This window comes from Notolabrus celidotus, chromosome 2 (assembly GCF_009762535.1).
Source record: "Notolabrus celidotus isolate fNotCel1 chromosome 2, fNotCel1.pri, whole genome shotgun sequence".
Lineage (NCBI taxonomy): Eukaryota > Metazoa > Chordata > Actinopteri > Labriformes > Labridae > Notolabrus > Notolabrus celidotus.
Genome location: NC_048273.1, coordinates 12,853,719 through 12,874,737, shown reverse-complemented (window position 1 = coordinate 12,874,737; position 21,019 = coordinate 12,853,719). Strand labels below are relative to the sequence as shown.

The window sequence follows — 21,019 nt, the reverse complement described above, 5'->3', positions numbered from 1 at the left end:
GGGATAGCTGAGGATCTCATGATTGAGAGAGTTTCCCCTTAATGTTGGGTGCAGGTTATAGATTAAAACTTAAACAATAGTAGAAAGATGATGGGATTAAGATAGTTGTGACATTGGATTTTAGAAAGTGACTAAATCAGTGGCACAAAGTCTAAAATATCCTTGTTTTTCTTCAGATTTAGCAGTCTAGACGAGAAAGAGAACTAATCCTCATACTTTGTATTCCAGTGGGCTGACCCCGCTGCATGCATGACCCCGCCACCCGCCCTCTTTATCTGGTTGTCACACTTTTTTTCACAGCAACACACTTTTTGGACATGAGCAGCCAAGCATCAGAGCAGAATTCCTCGTCTCTGCTGTTCTGTTAGGGTAAGAAGAGGCAACATGTCAACAGATTACTCACTAGTTTTTCCCCGTCAGACTGGATCACTGAATAACTTTCAATAACAAATACTTTCATCACATGAGGCAGACACACTGTTTAATCTAACTTCATTTAACGGCTGCAACTCATTGGTTTGACATCACTAGAATAAAGAAATATGCATTACGATTTATATACAAGACACCTCCTGATATCTAATATGTGACAAAGTGAGAGTGATTGAAAGAGAAAAACCCAAACTCACGAGATAATAAAGGTGAAGAGTGGTTATTTCTGCAAAATCCCTCACAATGGGTGCCTGTATCTACATTGTGTAAAGGAGTACCTCACTAACAATGGAGAATAATAATAATGGTGCTATTTGTACTTTTCTTCTTTCTTTTTCCTTTTTGTTGTTGTTGTTGTTTGTGTGTTGGTTTCTCCTCTCCTTTCTTATTTACATTCTATTTTACTTAAAAAAAAAAAAAAAAAAAATTGTTTAAACTTAATCTTTTTAGAGCCTTTTTTAACATCTGGCAAGGGACCACGGATGTAAACTAGCCTTTTGGCTAATTCTGGCATATTTACAGAAGTGTTAATTAATGTGGTCGGTCCTTTTAAATGAAAAATAAATGAATAAATAAAATAATAATTGATAGGACTTATATAGCACTTTTCTGGGTACTCAAAGATGATTTACGTAAATGGCGAAAAAATTAAATAAAATTGAAAATAAATAAATAAAACAGAACAAAGACAGAGGTGGGAAGGGAGTTGAGGTTATGTGTTGTAGGCTTTTTTGAACAGGAAGGTCTTGAGGTGTTTTTTTAAATGAGGGAAGAGATGGCAAAGGCTCTGTCCCCCAAGGTGCGGTGCTTGGTCTTGGTGATAGGGGACAGGAGGTCGGCATTGATCTAAGGCGGCAAGATTGGGAGTGCCATTGAGGAGGTCAGGAGAGATAGGATCTGAGGCGTTAAATGTTACGGAGGTGGAAGAAGGATGTTTTGGCTGTTTCTGATTTGTAGTTTGAAGGAGAGAGAGGGGTAGAGGATGATGCCAAGGTTACTGGGGAGGGTGTGACTGTGTGGCTGATGACGCTCAGTGAGAAGTTCTGGATGGAGGGGAGGAGGGACTTGGGGCCTATGAGAATTATTTCAGATTTATTGGAGTTAAGTTTGAGGAAGTTGTTGCTTATCCAGTTTTTTAAGTCAGAATAGATGCTAGTTGATGAGGCAATGCAATAATTAATGCTGTAAAAGCATGCATGTAAGGATAAATGCATCACATACATATACTATTTTTGAAAGACTACAAAAAACAGTTTCTACGACAGTAAAAAAAAGATCATCATGAGCTGTCATTCTCAGGGCTTGTTCCTTTCAAGAGGTGACAGACAGCAGAGACAAACACTTGCTGTTTGCCCTGAGAGTGTGTATGTACAGTCGACAGGGTCAAGTGTGATGTTCTAACAGGTGTGAGTGTTGTTGACATTGTCAGGTAAGCTGTTATGAGCTGTAGAGCAGGGATGCAAATGCAGATGTCTCTCGCTGTATGTTGATGGGGTTGGACAGGCTGTTTAGCTGGCACAGCAGTTTGAGTGTGTTTCAGAGGGGAAAGTTGCTGTCAGATGGGCTTCCTCTTTAATCTGTGCAGGTGGCTCTGAAATTGGAGCAGTGTGTGAAGAGGAAGGACCAACAGCTGAGAGATGGAGAAATAATGGAGGTGGAGAAAAGTGGTATGTGTGTATGTGTGTGGGTGGGCAGGGGGAATTCTGCTGTGATGCTGTGGGGAGGGTTTGGCTTGAGTACACATAATAGGGGCATATAACAGGGGGCAAAAGTCCCGCAACGCTCCAGGTCCCTCACCCAGACAAAAGCATCATTGTCTGGGTCAATTCACTTGGTCTCTGCCTGATCGACCTCTGTATATTCAAACTAAAATTGAGAGCCTCTCTGAATCTATTCTGAGTCTATTTTCAGCCAAAAGAGATGCCTGATTTTCTTTTCAATGCATTTCAAACAGTTTCACTTTCAGTTTGCGTGGTCCTCTTTCTGCGCTCTAACCTCTCTCCATTTTTAAAAGCATCTCCAATATTCATTGTAGCTTTAGTTCGTTTTTAGAAAAATGCAGAGGATTTTTAATTTGGGTAGAATCCGCAACCTTTAGAACCGAAACAGTTTGCTTGCCCACTTGCATCAATTCACTGCAACACCTGTTGGTTTTCCGTGATTACTGGTCTCAAATCTGGCAACCCAAGGGGCATTCAAAACGGCCTGGCCATGTGCGGTGCCTTGAAACTGCCTGACTTCTCAGGACAAACAAATACAGACTATTATGGACCATAATCAAAATGCTGGCTGCTGTATGGTTGTTGTAGGAGCCTGTATTTCAACAAAGCTTGTTTCCTTTATGTTTGATGATATTTTAAGTTAAATTTATGATTCATATGATTCAGTAGATACATTACATATTGCTCTTTTAAGATTAAATCTAAGATAGCTGGCAAAATTAACACTGACTAACAGGTGATGAACTCAGCAGACAGGTCAAGCCATACCACTCAGAATGATAATTTGGCTTTCAGAAATCAGCCTCTGGCTCCATTGTGTTTGCTGAAATTGAGTTAGCCCATCAGCAGACACTCAACAACTCCCCCTTGCTCCTTGTTTACCCCCCTATCCTTCCCCTACCCCTCCTTGTCAGGTCCTTGAATGTTAAAGCTAGTGGAGGAGAATGCTTCCATTTAAAAGTGCTCAAAGGTGACTCTTTAATTTTGTTTTGTGTAAGCTGCTCCAAAAATAATGTACTGGTCTCTTTTAAAGGGTGTAAGCAGAAACACTCAGTGTAGCAGAGCTTTAACCCGTTACACTGTTAACAGTGAAACAGGTAAATCACTGCATTCCTACAGCTGACTGTTAGAAACTATTGAGGCATTATTCAGGCCGGTCAAGCAGTATGTAGCGATCTGCTGGTTAGCTCAAAACACACATTGTACACACTGTGTCAAAAAGCAAATGAGTTATCCATCAGGAGAAGTGAAATAGATCCCTCCATCTCGACCCATCCTGATAGAAAACACACTCAGAGATTTACTGTATTGCACAGACAGCACAAGTAACCTAGTAAGTGGTGCGGTGAGGCTTACAGTAGTGCAATGATGGCAGAAAGGTAGGAGCAAGCAGCCAAAGGATGGCTCCCTTCAGTTAGATAATTGACCAAGCAGAATTTGCAAACACCTTTACATAGGATGCGTTTGCTTGGATCTCTTTGAAGTGTGTCTGATTACCAAGCAGTGAAACCAGGGAAGCACACAGCATGAAGCGATACGGCTATAAGATGTCACATTGACGGATTTATGTCAATGTCACAGGTCAGGTCAAACTTCAGGACATTTGTCAAACCTTCAAAGAGAGTCAGTCGTAAAATTGAATGCTGCAGATAATACTGTAGCATATGTTTTAGAAGCTTGGTATTGCTTAAGTGATTTGGCTACTGATCAATTGGGTTGGTAATGGCTGCAGGTATAAGGTAGGGCAATACTCAAATAAATGGGAAAAGACTGAATTTTTGTGATTTTCATCCTTAAACATAGCATGCAATGGATAATAGTGTTTTCTACTGCATGAAACATGTAACAGTCTCACATAGTATTACCTTTTATGAGCTCCCCTTGGTCACATTTTCAAACCAAGATAATTGTATTTTTCTGCTTTGTTTGAATTTCAAATGGCTCTCCTGCAGGAGCTGGAATGTTGATATAATCACTCGGGGAGTGAATGGGAATCACTGCACCAAAGTAATGCATCAATGTCAAATAGCACTGTGATCTGCTGCTGAAATATGTTTTTCTCTCTCTCTCTGCAGAAATAAATTCCAAACCCAGTGAAAAGAAAAGAAACTGTTTTATTTTCTGGCTACATCCCATTTACCAGATAGTAGCTATGGTTGGAGGGTATATTGATCTAAAAACAATTATGTACCTATAGGGAGTAGTGGGGGGTGTTTGGTTTGTAAGGCAAATAAATTACAGATGGGTGTAGAACTCCAGGAAACCATGTTTTATTTATGAATGAGGTTAGAAAGATAAATTGAATTTGCTGTTCATTCCTTTGACAAGTATATTTAATACAGTCAAGTTTTGTTTCTATACTGCCCCCTCCTGGTCATTCTGTAGCATAAGAAGAGTTACCATCACTCAGTGCTAATTAAATGTCCAACTGATTAGAAAGCTGAGTTCTCAAGATGTGGAAGTGGTTTTTGCTTCTGTGCCAATACAAATCACTACGTTACCACAGAAGCAAATTCAGATCACCTTGTAGGGGCTTCGTTTTCCTGGAAGTGGGCTACAGAAGTGAAGAGGCTATATCACCTCAACTCACTTTTATTTATATAACACCTTTCATACATTCAAGCACGCAGCCCAAAGTGCTTCACAAAAGAACGAAGAGACAGAAAAAAAAGGTAATAGGTTAAAGTGGAAAGGAAAGGGATATAAAATACTTGCCTATCAAATCAATAAAATGAAATCAGAGATGTAACAGAAAAATAAAACAATATAAAATCATTATAATAAAATCAATAAAATAAAATAAATACCAGAAAAATAAATATAAAAATAAAACATCATATAATAAGATAGAATACAATAAAATAAATAAGAAATATGAAAACACAATGGTCATGATGGTAATAGTGCAGTCCAGGGCTAAAAGGAAATTAATCCAAGTTAAAAGCCAGATTAAAAAGTTAAGTCTTAAGTTTACTTTTAAAAACACCCAGAGAGCTTGCCGTTTTAATGTCCAGAGAGATCCACAGTTTTGGTGCATTAAAACAGAAAGCCCTCTGGCTGACGCTTGCGAGGGACACATGAGGAATATTTAAAAGGGAGGCATTCGAGGACCTCAGTGATTGGTGTGGAACATAAAACCTCCACATACTCAAGGTTCCTTGGTTGGAGGACTACAATATACTGTATTCAAGGACAGAAAATGTTTTTTTTTATTATGTGGGATGTTTACGTCTTGTGCATTACAAGCTGTGCTTGTCCTTGTGCAAAACCGAGTGTGAGCATTGTTTCTTTGGAAAGTTGTTTTTTGTTATGTGTTAGATCTTTATGGTGTTATTTTAACAGTCTGTATCAGAACTGCAGATGTACATTCGCTTTAAGCTAACTCTGGTACAATGCATCACATGGTTTATGTTAAATATTGTACATGGATCCTTTACAAATAAATCGAACCCAAAAGCAGCACACAAAAACAGAAAATAAAGTTGTTTCTTTTGATAATAGAAACTTCAGACACATCAGAAACAAACAAACAGATCAGTACAGTTCTTTTGTAATAGCAGTAGAGTCCAGTCTCTGGGCTGACTAAGTCAAACCCTTTAACCCAACCTGAGAGGTTCAGAGGCATCTGAGAAACACCCAAAGCTGTTAAAAAAACTTGGCAACAGTGGGAGGCAGCAGGCTCAAAAACAGGTATCAGAATCAAATCAAAAAAAGGGTACAGAGAAGTCTTGCAAGAGAGCTGAGAACAATCTGGCAAAGAGTTGGTGGACAGGAGAGGATTAAATACTGGCTTGATTGCAGATGAGTTGCAGCTGGGTGCTCAAGTTTACTGAGTTGCTTGATGAGATGGGCGTGACCTACAGACTGAGAACCAGGAACAGAGCTGTGACAGCCATAGGCTAAGGGAAAAACAAACTAACTTGTTTGTTTGTTGGAAAACCTTTGAAGTCAGTCAAATGATGGTTAGCAGAGCTGTAAGCTAGTAGCTAGCTCTTATGTGTACCTTATTTGCATTTTATTTTTTAACTCTTAATATAATGTGTGCTTTGCAACAGTTTTACAAACATCAAACTCTTGAAGAAACACTTTGAATATAAGCAACTTGTTACAATATTTGCTGTTTCTTCTCTCTTATAACTGAGAGTCAACTTTGGTTCAGAAGGAAGCAACATGATGTCTGTCAGGTCAAACTGAGGGACATTTCTCAAACCTCAAATATAGTGAGTCGTAAAATGTCCTGATGCAGATAATACTTTAGCATATCTTCTAGGAGCTTATTATTGCCTAAGTGATTTGGTTCCTGATCCATTAGGTTGGTAATGGTTGCAGGGATAAGGTAGGGTAATACTCATGTAAATGGGATATGGATATTGATATTGATATTAAAACCAACTTTGCCGACACGCGGTCATGCTGCAACACAGATAAGGTTTGAAACAACACTGGTTAAAGTAATACAATGATATAAAAAAGGCTTAAGTGCATTAGATGAATCAGTTTTAAGGAGCAATCAATTCCAACTTCCTGTCATTCTCACTTCCTCTCATGTATTTGTTGTGTCCCTCACTCTTCATCATCAATCAGCTTTAACATGCCATAAAACTGTAAAGCTGCAGATTTTTAATATGCTGATGTTTAATGAACGTTGTCGTAGTTGTAGCTCAGAGGAAAGTTATGGCTTGTTTTGTACTCTTTGGCTCATGTCCCTCACATTACCTCAGACACAGGCTATTTCCCCTCACTCTGTACAACCTGTAAAAACCTTATGGGAGCTAGTAAACTGAATGGAGATCACTCATCTGAGACACAGTATAAAATGAAACTTAAAGCTGTTCATTTCAGCGGGCTGTCTGCTCCTCTTCATGTCAGAGCTGATACCATGCTCACTTTTTCACACTTTATTTTGTTGTTGTAATGCTGTAAAAACACATTCAAGGAATATTAAAACCAAGAATAGCATTTTCTTTCTCCGCTATAGATGATAGCGAGGGCACTTTCAGGGGCAGGAGTCTGAATTTTCATGTAAAGCCTCAGCAAGTGTTACTAGGCTTTGATGCTCACAAACACTTAAAACATGTTTTAGGGGCATGTTGCCTTGAAGAAATAGTGACTAAGACAGCTTGCATGAAATGAGGGGAAAGAGAGATGAGGGAATGGATTCCTTGTCACAATAAAAGCTTGCAGTACAATAATTTTTATGTTATTTCATGTACACATGCATCATCTGTAAAAGCACTTCTTAAATTATCTTAATTTAGCTCTGTGCATGTCTGTTAGTACATCCCCATAGGGGTCCAATGTAGTTTACATTTACTTCTTTAGAATATGGGGAAAGATACAGGCCTTAGCCCACGTTCATATCTTCACATCTTGTTTTCTTTGATCAAAAGAGCAAAACCTACAAACTCACAATATAATGTTTTTTATAAGAACTGAGGCATTCCTTCATCTGAAAAGCTGGGATCATGTTTAACTATTTCAATCATTACCATTTAATGGCCAAAATGCAAAACCTCCCATCTGCATATTTTTCTGATTTGCGGATTTCACTTTAAATGATGAGAACAAGGAAGGCTGCACATTTTCAGTCCATCTCCAAGGTAATCCCGCCCTTCATTGTGACAGAAAAGTCACTTGACCAAAACCTCCAATCACTTTTGCTGGGAATATTTTGAGGCACAACACCTCCTATCTGCACATGTAACATTTTCAGATAGGAGGTTTTGCACTTTGGCCATCGATAGTGTTACTGATGTATTTTCTGCTTATTAACCACTTTATTTCCATTTCAAAATCTAAAAGACTGGAGTTGATTACTGCTCTAAAATCCTTCACATCACTGTACGATGTCTGCACACTGCACAGTCATGTGTTTATAGATTCTTCCAGCTATTATGAGGTGTGCTGGGCTGCAGAGAGTACAGGAACGCACATTCTAGACTTTCTTTGTTGCTATTTTCTCTGATTATCTCTCCCTTTCTTTCACTTTAACTCCTCCTCATAGGGCACACTCTCATAGCTCAGCTGTGAGATGTGGAACTGAAAGGGAAAAGATTCTTAGATTTCTTGTGATGGTGTCGTGAAAGATTCAGCAGGTATACAACTGCTTGTTCGGAATTGTCTACTATAGCTTTGCTCTAGATTTTGTTTAGCATAGAGTGTGTAATGTAAAGTAGGCACCATGCACGTGGGAATAAGGAAACATGAAAACCATGAGACAGTTCTTTTGCATTTCCTGAGTTTCACTTATTTTTAGATACGCTGGACTTTTGAAGGGTATGGAAATGTGCGTTTATCAAACTGAAAAAGCATCAATATTGTAACCAAAGATACCCATAGATGCACTTTTTCGCATGTGCATGTGAGCAAGGCACTGTTGGAAATGTGATTCATTAAAGCACTTGGGTGAAAGGACTTTGATCAAACATGCACATATGCAGTTTGATGTGTCTAGTGTATGTGCTGCAGTCTATCTTCTTTAGCTCCAGATGCAAGAGGGTGTTGGGGTAAGTGGTTGTGTTTTCAAGCAAGCATTAGCTATAACATGTCTCCTGTAACCGTGCCAGCCTGCTCACTCGTTCAGAAATACATTCACAGACTGGCTTCTTCATATGTGTATAGACATGTGAATGCTGAAATGTAGGTAGTGTTCATGTGGAGCAAGAAATGCAGGAAGACAGAAAGAAAGGTTCTCACATCCTTAATTGACTCCCTCCACAAACTTCAAACAGACGGCAGAGCTGAGTATGAGATGTCATCTTGAAGAGACTTAATTTATAATTTCAAACAGGGCTCAACAATGCGCTGTGGAAAGATGAATTTATATAAAATGCAAACAAAACAGGCAAAGCTATCATGACTAGAGGAGAGAGAGGGAGGAGAATAGATTGAGTCTCCAGGTTGAAGTGTGGTGACTGCTGCTGACAACTTGTCAGGTGTACCAAATCATCAAATAATGGCAGCAGTATTTAAATCTACTTTATATAATGTATCTATTTTTGAGCATGTATCAATACTTATATAGATGCCTGTGTGTGTTTTTGATTGAGAGTATAAAGGGAGAATCATACTTTCAAGTTGTTAAAGTTTCTCTGTAGAGGCTTCTCCACTGAACATTCAGTTTTGATTTCACTGTGCGGGTCTGCAGCAGCAGCTGGCTCATTCTTCACTCAGTCTGCCAAGAACTACATCACGTCACAGATGTTTTGTGACAGTTTCAAGCAGCTGATTACCAGCGATACCAAGCAGACACTTCATCAACTATTTTAATACAAAATGAGACATAAATCCAAAATAGTGTCTGGCTGAAATATGTTTTCTCCAGAAATGCAGAACTGTTGGTTTTGTAAGACTAATTTACTTCTGGCAGCTTGTCTGACTCTTTATGTGTGTCAGCATGTTAATGTGAGAGATCACAAGCAGAGTAGTAGACTACCCAAGATAAGTTAGAGTGTTGTGGAAATCAATGCACTCTGCATAATAAAAACTAAAAAGAACATGATGGTCCAAATTGACGGACGTGGATATTACAACATGCACATATAAAATATTCAGACTCATATAACCCCAGACAGCAGAAGGGACTCAGCAGAAAATTCACACCACTCTCTGAGCAAGGTAAGTTACTTGTTTTTAGTCATTTTTATCAAATTTTGTACTTTGGACTGAACTACGTTCAATGAATGTTCTCTTTACTCTCTACTTCTGCTCTGAAGTCAGACAATTAATTATCTTTTCTGTTCTTTGCTAAAGTCAGATCCAAAAGACAATAAACTGTTTGTGTGGTTCTGTACTTTGTTGTTGCCTGTGTGTTGCCTGTGTTGGTTTGCTGTAGAGCAAATGGCACAGCAAATAGGACTGAGATCATGCAGTTCTGCCCAGTAATTAGTGGATATTGAAGTCAGCTGGTGACAGTCAAGTGTCAAGTGAGGCTGGCCACACCCTAGATGACTTTATCATGATAGACTTAAGGCTGATTTATACTTCTGCGTCGCCCCTACGCAGCAGGGGCTGACGCGGACATTAGCACCACATACTTGTGCGTCGATGTGTCTGTGTCGTGCAGCAATTCTCCACCGAAAGGCTCGAGGGCATTGTGATCTCTCTGATAGCCAGTCGCCTGTTTCCGGCCCCACTGCGATCTCTGTTTACTTTTCCACAGTGATTCAGAGCGTGTTATGTTAATCTACAGCTGATACATGTTGCTGTTTATCATACAGACATCATTACGGCAAAGAATAGAGAGGAGGAGATGAAATACATGGCCAATGTCCGGGATCACGGAAGTGCTGTAAATGCGGGCCTTAATGGTGGGGGCACCGGTGATTGTGTGCTTGGGCTGATGAAACACTGAGGTTAGAGACAGGAAAATAAGAGAGAGGGCTGATGATAATCAGCCGTGATCCCACAAAATTATTCAGAGAGATACAATGAAAGGCAAGAGTGTATAAGTGAAGTGAGAGATGAGCATCAGAAGTGATTACCCTGCATCCCATGAGGCGGATTTGTTTTCTGCCTCTTCATATGAAGTTAGTTGTTATGGTTTCATGGAAGGGAGTAGCTTGAATATTCAGTTGTTGCCAATGCTGCATTTTGCTTTCAATGCCTAAATTCAGTATTGGGTCTGCATGCTGCCAATGCTAACAAACCCTTCACTGAAACCGGCTTCTCCTAAATCTGCCATGGAAAGCACGGATCATTTGAAATGCTGTACTCTGTGGAAGGAATATTCTGCTTCTTATGCCACAAGAGGTAGGGTCTCCACACTTTTCAACACAAATAATGTCAAATAATCACAAAAATGTAAGCGCGATTTATTGATATAATTTAAATTCTTATGCCATCATCAGCTGAGTGTTGGACGCTTTGGAGTCAAGTAAAGGGAGGAGGAGTAGACTACTTTTGTCTATGATGGATTACATTCTGAGGAAAGACAAAGCATTGCCCTTGGTATGCAGTATATCCCTAAGATATAGAAATATAGAAATATTTCACAGCAAGGTGAGATACTCTCTCTGGTACTCCTTCCACCAGTCAAGTTGACTGGCTCCCTGAGAGTGGCATGGAAGGTGCCTCCTTATATTTTGCCATCTGCTCCTCTTCCTGGACCTGTGCAGTTTGAAATTTCTTTGAAGTACAAGATCTCCCTGCACCATATGTGAGGGTCAGCCATGCAGCCCCCGACAGCGGTTTATGTAGAGGGTCTGTCTTACAGACATATGATGGTGTGTGCTCTAAAATAAGAAAATGTAAATGTGAAGATGACCTAACAGACAGAAACACTGTTTTAGTTCATGCTCCTGGGGTGTACATTTCAAGCAGATGATTTTTGGTTGCTCCCACTTGCCATGGTACAACACTTATCGGTGGGCACATTGCACTGCAGGAAGCCATCAGCACACTGGTAGCACACTACTGAGTGGATGTCATAGTTGGGAATGCGTTTAACCTGTCAGGAAGGTGTTGTCCACTGGGGGTGGGGCTCCACAGAGCACTGTGGGGGGCACAAAGACAGAACAAATGACTTTAGACTGCTTTTTTAAAATGTTACTGTTTTAGTGTGGTTGATAAAAGAGGCAGTATGATTTATTTTTCCAGTTTGTATTCTTGCTTTTGATTTGAAAGCTGCTGTGTGTAGTAATAAGCAGCATTTTTCAGAATAGACTTTATAAAAATGGGTTATAGATATTCAAGTATGTTTAAGTTAGTGTATAATCACCTGAATATAAAAATAGTCAGTTTTTGTCAACTTAAATTGAGCCTTGAATATCTACAAAGGAGTGGGTCCCCTTCCGTTGAGTGTCTGTCCAAGTGTGTCAGCGTGGGCCATTGAAGTAACTCAGCAATTTAGACATACAAAGAGTCAAAGCAGAAACAGCAATGTGTGGACATGAACTGAGATGGAGAGAGGACTGACATTCCAGTCAGAGACTGACGGGACAGACGAGCCTCAGGGAGACACTCAAACAACTTCACATATTCCTTAACTCTTCTGTCAGAGGGTGGCAGTCTCAATGTGGAGAAAGCAGGTGCATGTTAAAAGTTCCTGGTTTATGATCCTGCAGTTGTAACTCCAACTGCTCCTGCTTTTTTGGCACATAAATGACTACCAATACATTTTTAGTCATTTTAGTTATCATTTTTTATAATAATAATAATGATAATAATTAATGATAATAATAATAAACTTTATTTATATAGCACTTTTCTTATAGGTTACAAAGTGCTTCACAATAAAAAAGCAGAGAAATTACAAAGCCTAAAAAACGGCAGAAACAAGGGGGAGAAAAAAGACAGAAGCAAAACAAGACACCTGAATGCAGAGCAAATTCAAGAATTAGGGGTGGAGAAATGCCTTCTTATATAAAAATGTTTTAAGTGAGGGTTTAAAAGCAGTTAAGGTTGTGGACTTTCTAATTGACAGTGTCAGGGAGTTCCTCAAACTTGAACCTCTGACTGAAAAGGCCCGGTCACGTTTTGTTTTAAGGCGGGATCTTGTCTTGGCACAACCAGCAGAGATGCATCCACAGACCTGAGGGGCCGCCCAGGCTCATAGGGGATTAAAAGGTTGCTTAAATAGTTTGGGGCCTGTCCATTTCAAATTTTAAAAGTAGTCAATAAGATCTTAAAATCGACACGATAAAAAACTGGCAGCCAATGTAAGCTGGCAGGGACAGGAGTGACGATATTTTGCTGTGCCTGTTAAAAATCGGAGCAGCTGCATTTTGGACTAGTTGGAGTCTGTGGAGTGAGCTCTGACTGATACCTGTTAAAAGTGCATTACAATAATCAAGATGAGAAAAAATAAAAGCATGGGTGACTTTGGACAAATCGGATTGGGAAAGGAAAGATCTTATTTTGGAGATTTGCTTGAGGTGGAAAAAACAAGATTTAACAGTATTTTTTATTTTTTAACTGCTGTTTTATCAATTGAAATCTTTGGCTAAAAATGATCTAGGTGATATCTATTATGCATTCAATATTCACTGAACGATGATGTGATTTCAATTGAGAAGTAGACTTTTAACACTGAAATAGCTTTGTCTTCCAATTTTGGATTCTCAAACAATTTCTGATCACAATTATCAACAATTAAAAGTTGATTATTCAAGATTCAAGATTCAAGATAGCTTATTGCCAAGTGAGCTCGCACACACAAGAAATTTGGCATGGTGATTGGAAAATCAGTACTCAACAACACGACAGTAGGGCCATAAATATATAAATCTGTATCTAAAATTCTTAATAAAATACTGTCTGTAAAAAATAAAAATTCAATCTGCTTGACACATCACCCTGATTTACTCATTAAGGTGTCTGAGCTCACACAATGATTTTATCACGTGATCTGATCCAGAAGGTGCAGATTAGCAAACAGATGATCTGTGAGCTTCAGAGAGCAGGCAGAGAATACACAGCATGGAGCTGACAAACTTCCCTGATAAGACGAGACATTACATGAGGTTACTCGGAGTGAAAAAGAGGCTGACTGGGAAGAGAAGTGGAGATGAAAAGATGCTGGTGATTGTATCTGACTGATCACAGTCAGAGGAGGGCTGGATGCTGGGGACTTGTGGCAGTAAGCATCAAAGACGGTGCAACACTGTGCTTGTGAGGGAAATAACTTTCTCTTTCACACAAGATCAGGGGGGCTGTTTCACAGAACAAGCTTGTTGCCAGAGGCTGCAGAGGTGTGTGCATGTGTGTTCTTGAATGACAAACCATCTCCTTCAGCAGCTATTGGTTGTCACACAATCAGGAAGAGCTTTTAAAGGAACCCTGCATATTAATATTATCTCTTATGTGTATGTCATACAAAAAACAGAATAGCTAACACCTGGAGGCTGCTCTTTGATGCCGAGTAGTTACTACTCCATGGTTGCTCTGTTCCTCTCCCCCAAAATTTCTCCTTATGTGATACATGTTTTTAGACTTTTAATTTTAATATGAGTGCAGTGTAAGTGGGAGGACAATGATGAAGAGACTCTTTGTGTGGATCAAAGTGAAATCAACTGGAGTGGTGAGGAGGCGAGAGTGGAGATGGGTCAGTGCAGGGATGGAGCATGAAAAACAGATCTACCTTATATCTGCTCATCTCCTCTCATAAACATGAAGCTATGTGTTCTGTATTAAGATAGACATGAACTAGCTTTTGTTACATATAAACTACGTCTCCTCATACTATGAATGACATGACATGAGCAGGAGATGTGACTCACAGTCAGCTGCACAATAATGGAATAGAAGTTTCAGAGTGTTGGTCTGTGAGTGATTACTGCAGACACTTTTGGAGTCACATCATCTGTCCAGGTGTGAACAGATATTAGTAGAACTATCTGCTTGTGATCAGATCAACCAGGGAACATCTCTAATACCATGTATTAGACCCCTGACCCTCCACTTTTTCTGAGTTGGCATTTAGGAGCAGTACAGATGTCATTGTTTTAGCTCAACTCTCCTCCTCATCTCTCAGATTGTATTCATTTTGATTCACATAGAATTACTTCATCCTTGCAATCACAGATGGAGCAGAGTGGAAAGGGTAAGCACACAACATCTGTGCTCAACCCTGTTCCTGTTCTGCCGACATATGTGATCTGTGATGTGTAGACATAACCATTTATTTTGCAATAAGGAATAAATGTCCATTATTTCTTGTTTGGACAAATGATAAATAAGGACCCAGATCTAAAATTCAAGCAGAAAGCTCGCCATTAAAAGCTCAAGTAATGTTTTTGCAATACGGCCCACATAGCAAAATTGGTCTGATAGGTCTGGGCCAGATCTGGTGTCAAGCCGGCACTGCTGAAATGGCAAGTGGTATGTCAACCAGATGTGGACCAGATATGACAATGATGGCATTGTATATATGATGGCATTGTATATATGATGGCATGCCACATCTGGCCTGATTGTGGCTTGGTTTATGTGGCTCAGATCTGTCCATGCCGCATCTGTGCCGATTAAGGTTGAGCTTGTGATTAAGCTGGCCCATGTGTGGGCCGTCTCTGGCAAACTACATCTGGGCCACTTAAGGGTCGTCATTCTTTGTGGTATTTTGGCCGAGTCTATGTGTATTGTGGGCCAGAACCGGGCCAGACCAAGAGTTAGCCTGTGATTTAACCACTTTACGAGTTGGCTTACTGAGTTAAAGGTGGATAGCTTCAGGAGCTGCGCAATCTCGTAGTGTTAGAGTAGTTTAAAAACTCTGAGCCTGAGATGGTTGCACAGTATATAAATGATCAGAGGGGAAGAAATGTCCTAAAGGCTGCTACTTTGGCGGATGATTACATGTTAACACACAAGCGCTCTTTTGGTGAATGACGCACTCACAGTTCTGGGTTTGGAGTGCGTTCCTGAGGCAGCTAGGGCGAGTTATTCTGGGTCTATGAGAAAGTCTGAGTTCAGAGTTCATACTGTGAAAAGTTCAGATTATTTCTGTCCTTTTTGTCACAAGTAAGGGCATTCGAAGGCTGATTGTTATGCCTTAAAATAGAAGGCAAAGCCGAGTGGGCCGACGGGCGAGCAAAAGGGTGCTGTATCCATGCCAACTGTACCTGTAGCGCAGGGTGAGAGTGTTAATGAAGACAAAGCGCCACTTGGAGCTGGAGAGTTTTTTTTCAATTCATATCAGATGGATTTCTTTTTTCCAATTCATATCAGATGGATTTCTTTCTCTTGTGGGAGGTGAGGTCAGAGTGCAGGTTGAAATATTACATGACGCTGCTGCTGTTGATTCTTTTATTCACGCTGCAGTGTTACTGTTTTCAGAGAGGAGTGATGAAGGGGTGTTCTGTGCCTGTTTTGGGGATGAAAGTCTTCCAAGTCCCATTGTTGTCTACACCGACCACAAGCCTCACTGGAAGTCTCCTGTAGCATTTTAAACAGACAAGCCAATCTGGGACAGGCCACCACTAAGTAATCTAGAGTCTTTGTTAGAGCAGGGGTTCCCAAACTTTTCAGACCGTGACCCCCAAAATATAGGTTGCCAAAGACTTCAGGCTCCCAATGTCCCTAAAAGTGTATATGTTGCTTCATATTTCATCTAGCTGGTCTGCAGAAAATTAGCCTACCTACATGGACATGTGGCTGTGTTTCGTGTTCTGTTATGAATTAACCTGCTGCTAATGATGCTTTGTTAATTAACTGTTAACGAACCCTAACTCTAACCCTAACCTTAGGAGTCATCTGGCAACAAAAAAAGGCAGAAAGCTAATCAGAAAAATGTGCATTTGAAACTTTTTATTACAAATTCAAGTAGTATTTATGTCTGTATTTTGACAATACTGGGTAAAATATGCAATTTTAGATTACTTAAGAAAAAAAAATAGAAAAAAAATAGAAAACCTGGAAGATATTTTCCATCCCTTCAACCAGTGTCTTGCGATCCAATTGGGGGGGGGGGGGACGTGTTCAGGTGAGCTGTCTATCTGTTTGTAGCTAATGCTCCAAGTATAATCCTCCACTGGGTGTCAGCATCTGTTTCTCCACAGGAGGCTCACACAGGACCAGCCAGCTACCTTTAGGGGCAAAGTCAGAGCCAAAAACCTCTGTCCACTTTGACTCCTTGACTCCTGTCAGAGAGCGGATGTTCTGTACCTTCACACACTGAGGTACAGCTGGTTCCCTCCACAGGAGCTGAATGATCCCAGTGCAAGAGTCTTCAGAGATAAGAGATGGCCACTCTCCTCTCTCCTCTCCCCCGCAGCAGGACTCACTCAGGGAAGGGAAGACATAATCATATCCCTCACTGCACTGGCCAGCCAGACCTCTGCTCAGAGTACTGCAGGTATGGAGACATTCTCTTTTCGAGGCAATTGATCAAACTTTTAGGTAACTATGAGCATGTTGCAGAAAGGTTGGGACTCGATAGAAGTCGCTGTTCTTGCATCTGTCTTAGACAAAAGTTGGAGCTTAGATTACAGCAGTTTTTGTTGGACATATTACAACACGTGTCTATGAAGCACTGCCAGGAGGCCAAAAGCTAGGTGCAAGGAGATGAAGGTTTATGAGGCCCCAAAGGAAGACTGTATGGATAAAAGAATGATTATGTTTCCTGGCACAGACAAGCTGCTATCTGTGGTCAGACATTTTAGTCCATGATGATCGCCAGAGGGAGTCCTGAAAGTGCAAATCAGTGCAATAAAACTGAAGAACAGCTATGTTTGTCACTGCTCTCCTGTGACAAGATACTTGAGGACACTTGAAGTTATTGTCTTTTATCCAGTTATGAACCCCCGTTTTTTGTTCAAAGGTTACAAATGGAGTTGCCTCACCAACTGTGGGGACTTTTTACCAGCTTCAAGACAAATCACATCTTAAACAAATATTACAGTATATGAAATATCCTGTCACAGAGACTAATGTCTGAGCCTGTAGCAGCATTTCATTGTTATAGATGGTGATTCACATTTATTAAGCCGAACAGGCTCGGCACCTGAGGGAGTTCTCAGCTGGGAGCGTAATAAACCTCTTCAGAGGCTGTTCAGAGCAGAGGTAGACATCTATCACTGAGTTATTAAATACACATAAGACAAGAGCTGCCACGTACAAGTATGATAATAATATTCAGGTAGAGGACTAGATATCAATCAGAAGCCAGTAAAAGCAGTGTGTAGCAGCAAAGCAGATGACATCTATTGAGATTATAAAAGCCATATACTGTCAGTAATGTTCTGAGTTACACTGCATATAGTATCCAAGTAGGATGAGCCACTGGTTCTGTTAAATATGCTAGCTGTTGCAAAGCATGAATCTTAATCACTTTTATTTAATTTGTCTAATCCGTTGGTTGCTGAGAAAATATATTTTAAATAAATGTAAGTATGCTTACATTATAAAATTGAGTGTTAAATATGGTCAGCCTGTACCTGCTGTCATTTTGTCATGTGCATTTAGCTTATTGTGCAGTTCTAGCTCAGTCAAGCTGCTAGCATGCTTTGTTCAGTGTAGATTCATACAGTTATGCAAGACAGAACCATAGAGAGGTTCACATGTTGGCTAAACTACCACTGTCAAGTCCATCTCTTCATCATCCACCAACCTCTGATGAAGTTCTGCTAGGCCAGACTGTGGATGCTGGCCAGGTTACCACCATCCTCCCTGGTGTGTCTGCGGCTGAAGTACCTATAGCAGTGGCTGTAGAACTTTCTCCAGGTGCAGCGTCTGCAGATGAACAGTTGGATCAGGGGGAAAAGGGGTAGGGAAGGGAAAAAAGACAATGATTTGTCATTGGGAAATTGAGTAGGAAGTAGGAAGATACATCTAACTACTAAACATCCAAAGGTAACAGATTAAGTGGAATGATAACCTTGGGCAAATAAGTAGGAAGAGGGTTGAGGATTTAGAAACAAGTTACAAGATTCCTATCATTAAGGTTTTCAATTTTGCATTGACACACAGCAAATGCCTCCTGTATGTATGTATATATATATACGCCCCTTATTTTCTTGCATTACGTGCCTTTTACTGTACTTCTCTCTATCCATTCAGCTTTCTCTGCATTTTCTGTTTCATTTTCCTGTAAACACACCAGCCAAATTGCTGGTGAGACACTTTAGGGAGATTTTTAATCTATTCAGATGACATAAATCTTTATAAACAGCTTCCACTGCACAGCACTGGTTTGGTGATTAAGCCCTGTCACAGTCCTGTCAGCCATCCCTACAACCCTCACTCCAACTCTGCCCTCATCTCTCTCATCTGTCACCCCTCATGACTTAAGGTAAGCTGTGTGACTGTGAGACGAAATTTCCAATGTGATCCATGCGTGTGTGTGTGGCTTCTATGTGTGAAATAATGTTGATGTATACATGTGTATGTCTGGAAATGTTACATGACCAGTATGTGTAGTTGATCTGGATCAGGTTCAATCTGTCAGCTATGACACCTCCAGTTCCCTAATTCTCACTCTTACTCCTATACCCTCTCCTTGCAGTGTCTGGATCAGGAAAAAGGCTCAGCTTTTCCTCCAACAAATCTGAAGTGACACCAGTAAATTGTGTGGTGCAAATTGGGCCGTATGGGGCCCTGCTTAGTATGCAGACGGATGCAGTTTTTGGCCTTACAAAGAAGAGGAGAAGAGAGGAGTACTTTCCGAAAACCCTTCTATACTGTAATATCAAATGAAGGGTTTGAAACCTTCATACTGCATGGAGAACATAGTGCTTTTCATACTCTTTAGCTCTATTCATTCACTTTTTCATTGAGAAATTATGCTTTAAAATGCAATTATACTATTTCACACTCTATGTATACTTGAATCTTATCTTCAGGAACTCATTCTCTTCATGTTGCAGTGAACTTACAGGATGACAGGTCAAAAATCAGACAAATGCATGTTGGCTGCAGAGAGATAGACAAAGAGTGAGGTGTGTCAAGTGTTATTATTATTTGATGTTCTAATGCGATTCAGAACTCTAATAAAGGATTTTAGATGAATGAAGTTAGATATCCTTCATTGAATACCCCAGCATGTATCATGGAATGCAAAAGATTTCTATGGTTTAGTGAAACTGTGTTTGACTGAGCTTAATGACTCATGACAAATGAGAAGGATCCAACAAACACAGGACATGAATCAACTTATGTTTACAAATCCCTTCTTAACACTTCTTTCCATATGAAATGAGGTTTATAACACCACAGATATTTTGAGGACATGTATCCACATCAGTCACATAAATAATGACAAACTGACACAAAGTACCATCTCGTCATCCATCTGACTAAGCTGCACTTACTCAGTGCTTACAGTAGGAACTTGAATTTTGGCTTAGCTGTTAAAGCACACGCTGCATGTACAGAAGCTGTACAGTCCTCATCACAGTGGTAAGGACTGCTGTACTCCCCCATGTGTCCTGTCTCTCTCTAAAAGGGGCCCTAAATGACTTAAAATAAACGGACTAGATGTTTATTGAACAGTTAATTTTACTGTCTCAGTTTAACAGGAGACTGACTTTAGAATAAACATTTGGCAGAAATACATCTATGTGTTTTTCTAAACAAAGTGCAGTAGATTCAATTTAGATAGGCTGAAGTTTCCAGTTTTCCCTTTCTTTCTCTTTTTCTGTCATCAGAACTGGAAGCTATCTGCTCCAAATATGTTCCCACATAGCAATTGCTGCATTGTATTAGCTCCCGGAGTGGATCCAGTTTAGCTCCTACTACTACTACTACTACTACTACTACTACTACTACTACTACTACTACTACTTACAACAACATCTTACAAAGTTCTTAACAAATCTAAAAATGTAATCAAATAATGAAAACAATTGAAGCAGATTACAGTTTGAAGGCAAATACCAATAAAAACAGGTGAATAACAACCAAACAAGGCAAATAATAATGATTTTTAAAACAGTATTAATAAAACAGAGCAAACAATTAAAGAAAATAATAATAATAAATTAGTAAGATCCAATTCCGCAACATTACAAGGTGAAAGAGAAGTCAATGGTCAAGAAAAAGTCGGGATAGAAGTGAGTTGTTTTTTTTTTAAGTTATTTTTTTTTGGCTTTTAGACCTTTATCAACAGAGGAGAGGACAGTGCATAGTGTAGGAAACCAGGAGAGAGTGGGGACATGCGGGAAAGGGGCAACAGGCTGGAATCAAACCTGGGCTGCCCGCTATATGGGCACGCAACTTAACCATTAGGCTAAGTCCATGCCCAGAAGTGAGTTTTTAAAAGATAATTAAAAGAGGACTCTGACTTTGCCTGGCTTACATTCTCAGGCAAACCTGGCAAACCCAAAAGTGTGAATTGGGTGAACTGGGAGTGTGGGATTGACAGGCAGATTGGTGCTGCTTCAGCAGTTATGCAGGCGTTGTACCACACCATTGTGGTGAAGAGGTAGCTGAGCTAG

At 40.0% G+C, this 21,019-nt stretch overlaps 1 long non-coding RNA gene across 2 annotated transcripts; it reads left to right on the top strand.

Annotated features, from left to right (window-relative positions):
* The first annotated feature begins 9,738 nt into the window (after window positions 1–9,738).
* On the top strand, window positions 9,739–19,592 carry LOC117807512. Of its 2 annotated transcripts, XR_004629985.1 has the most exons (5): window positions 9,739–9,770; window positions 16,646–16,765; window positions 16,861–16,941; window positions 18,757–18,876; window positions 19,090–19,592. It is a non-coding gene; the product is annotated as an uncharacterized LOC117807512 (long non-coding RNA). The 2 variants fall into 2 exon arrangements; XR_004629984.1 differs by having other exon boundaries at window positions 16,646–16,941.
* Window positions 19,593–21,019: the final 1,427 nt, after the last annotated feature.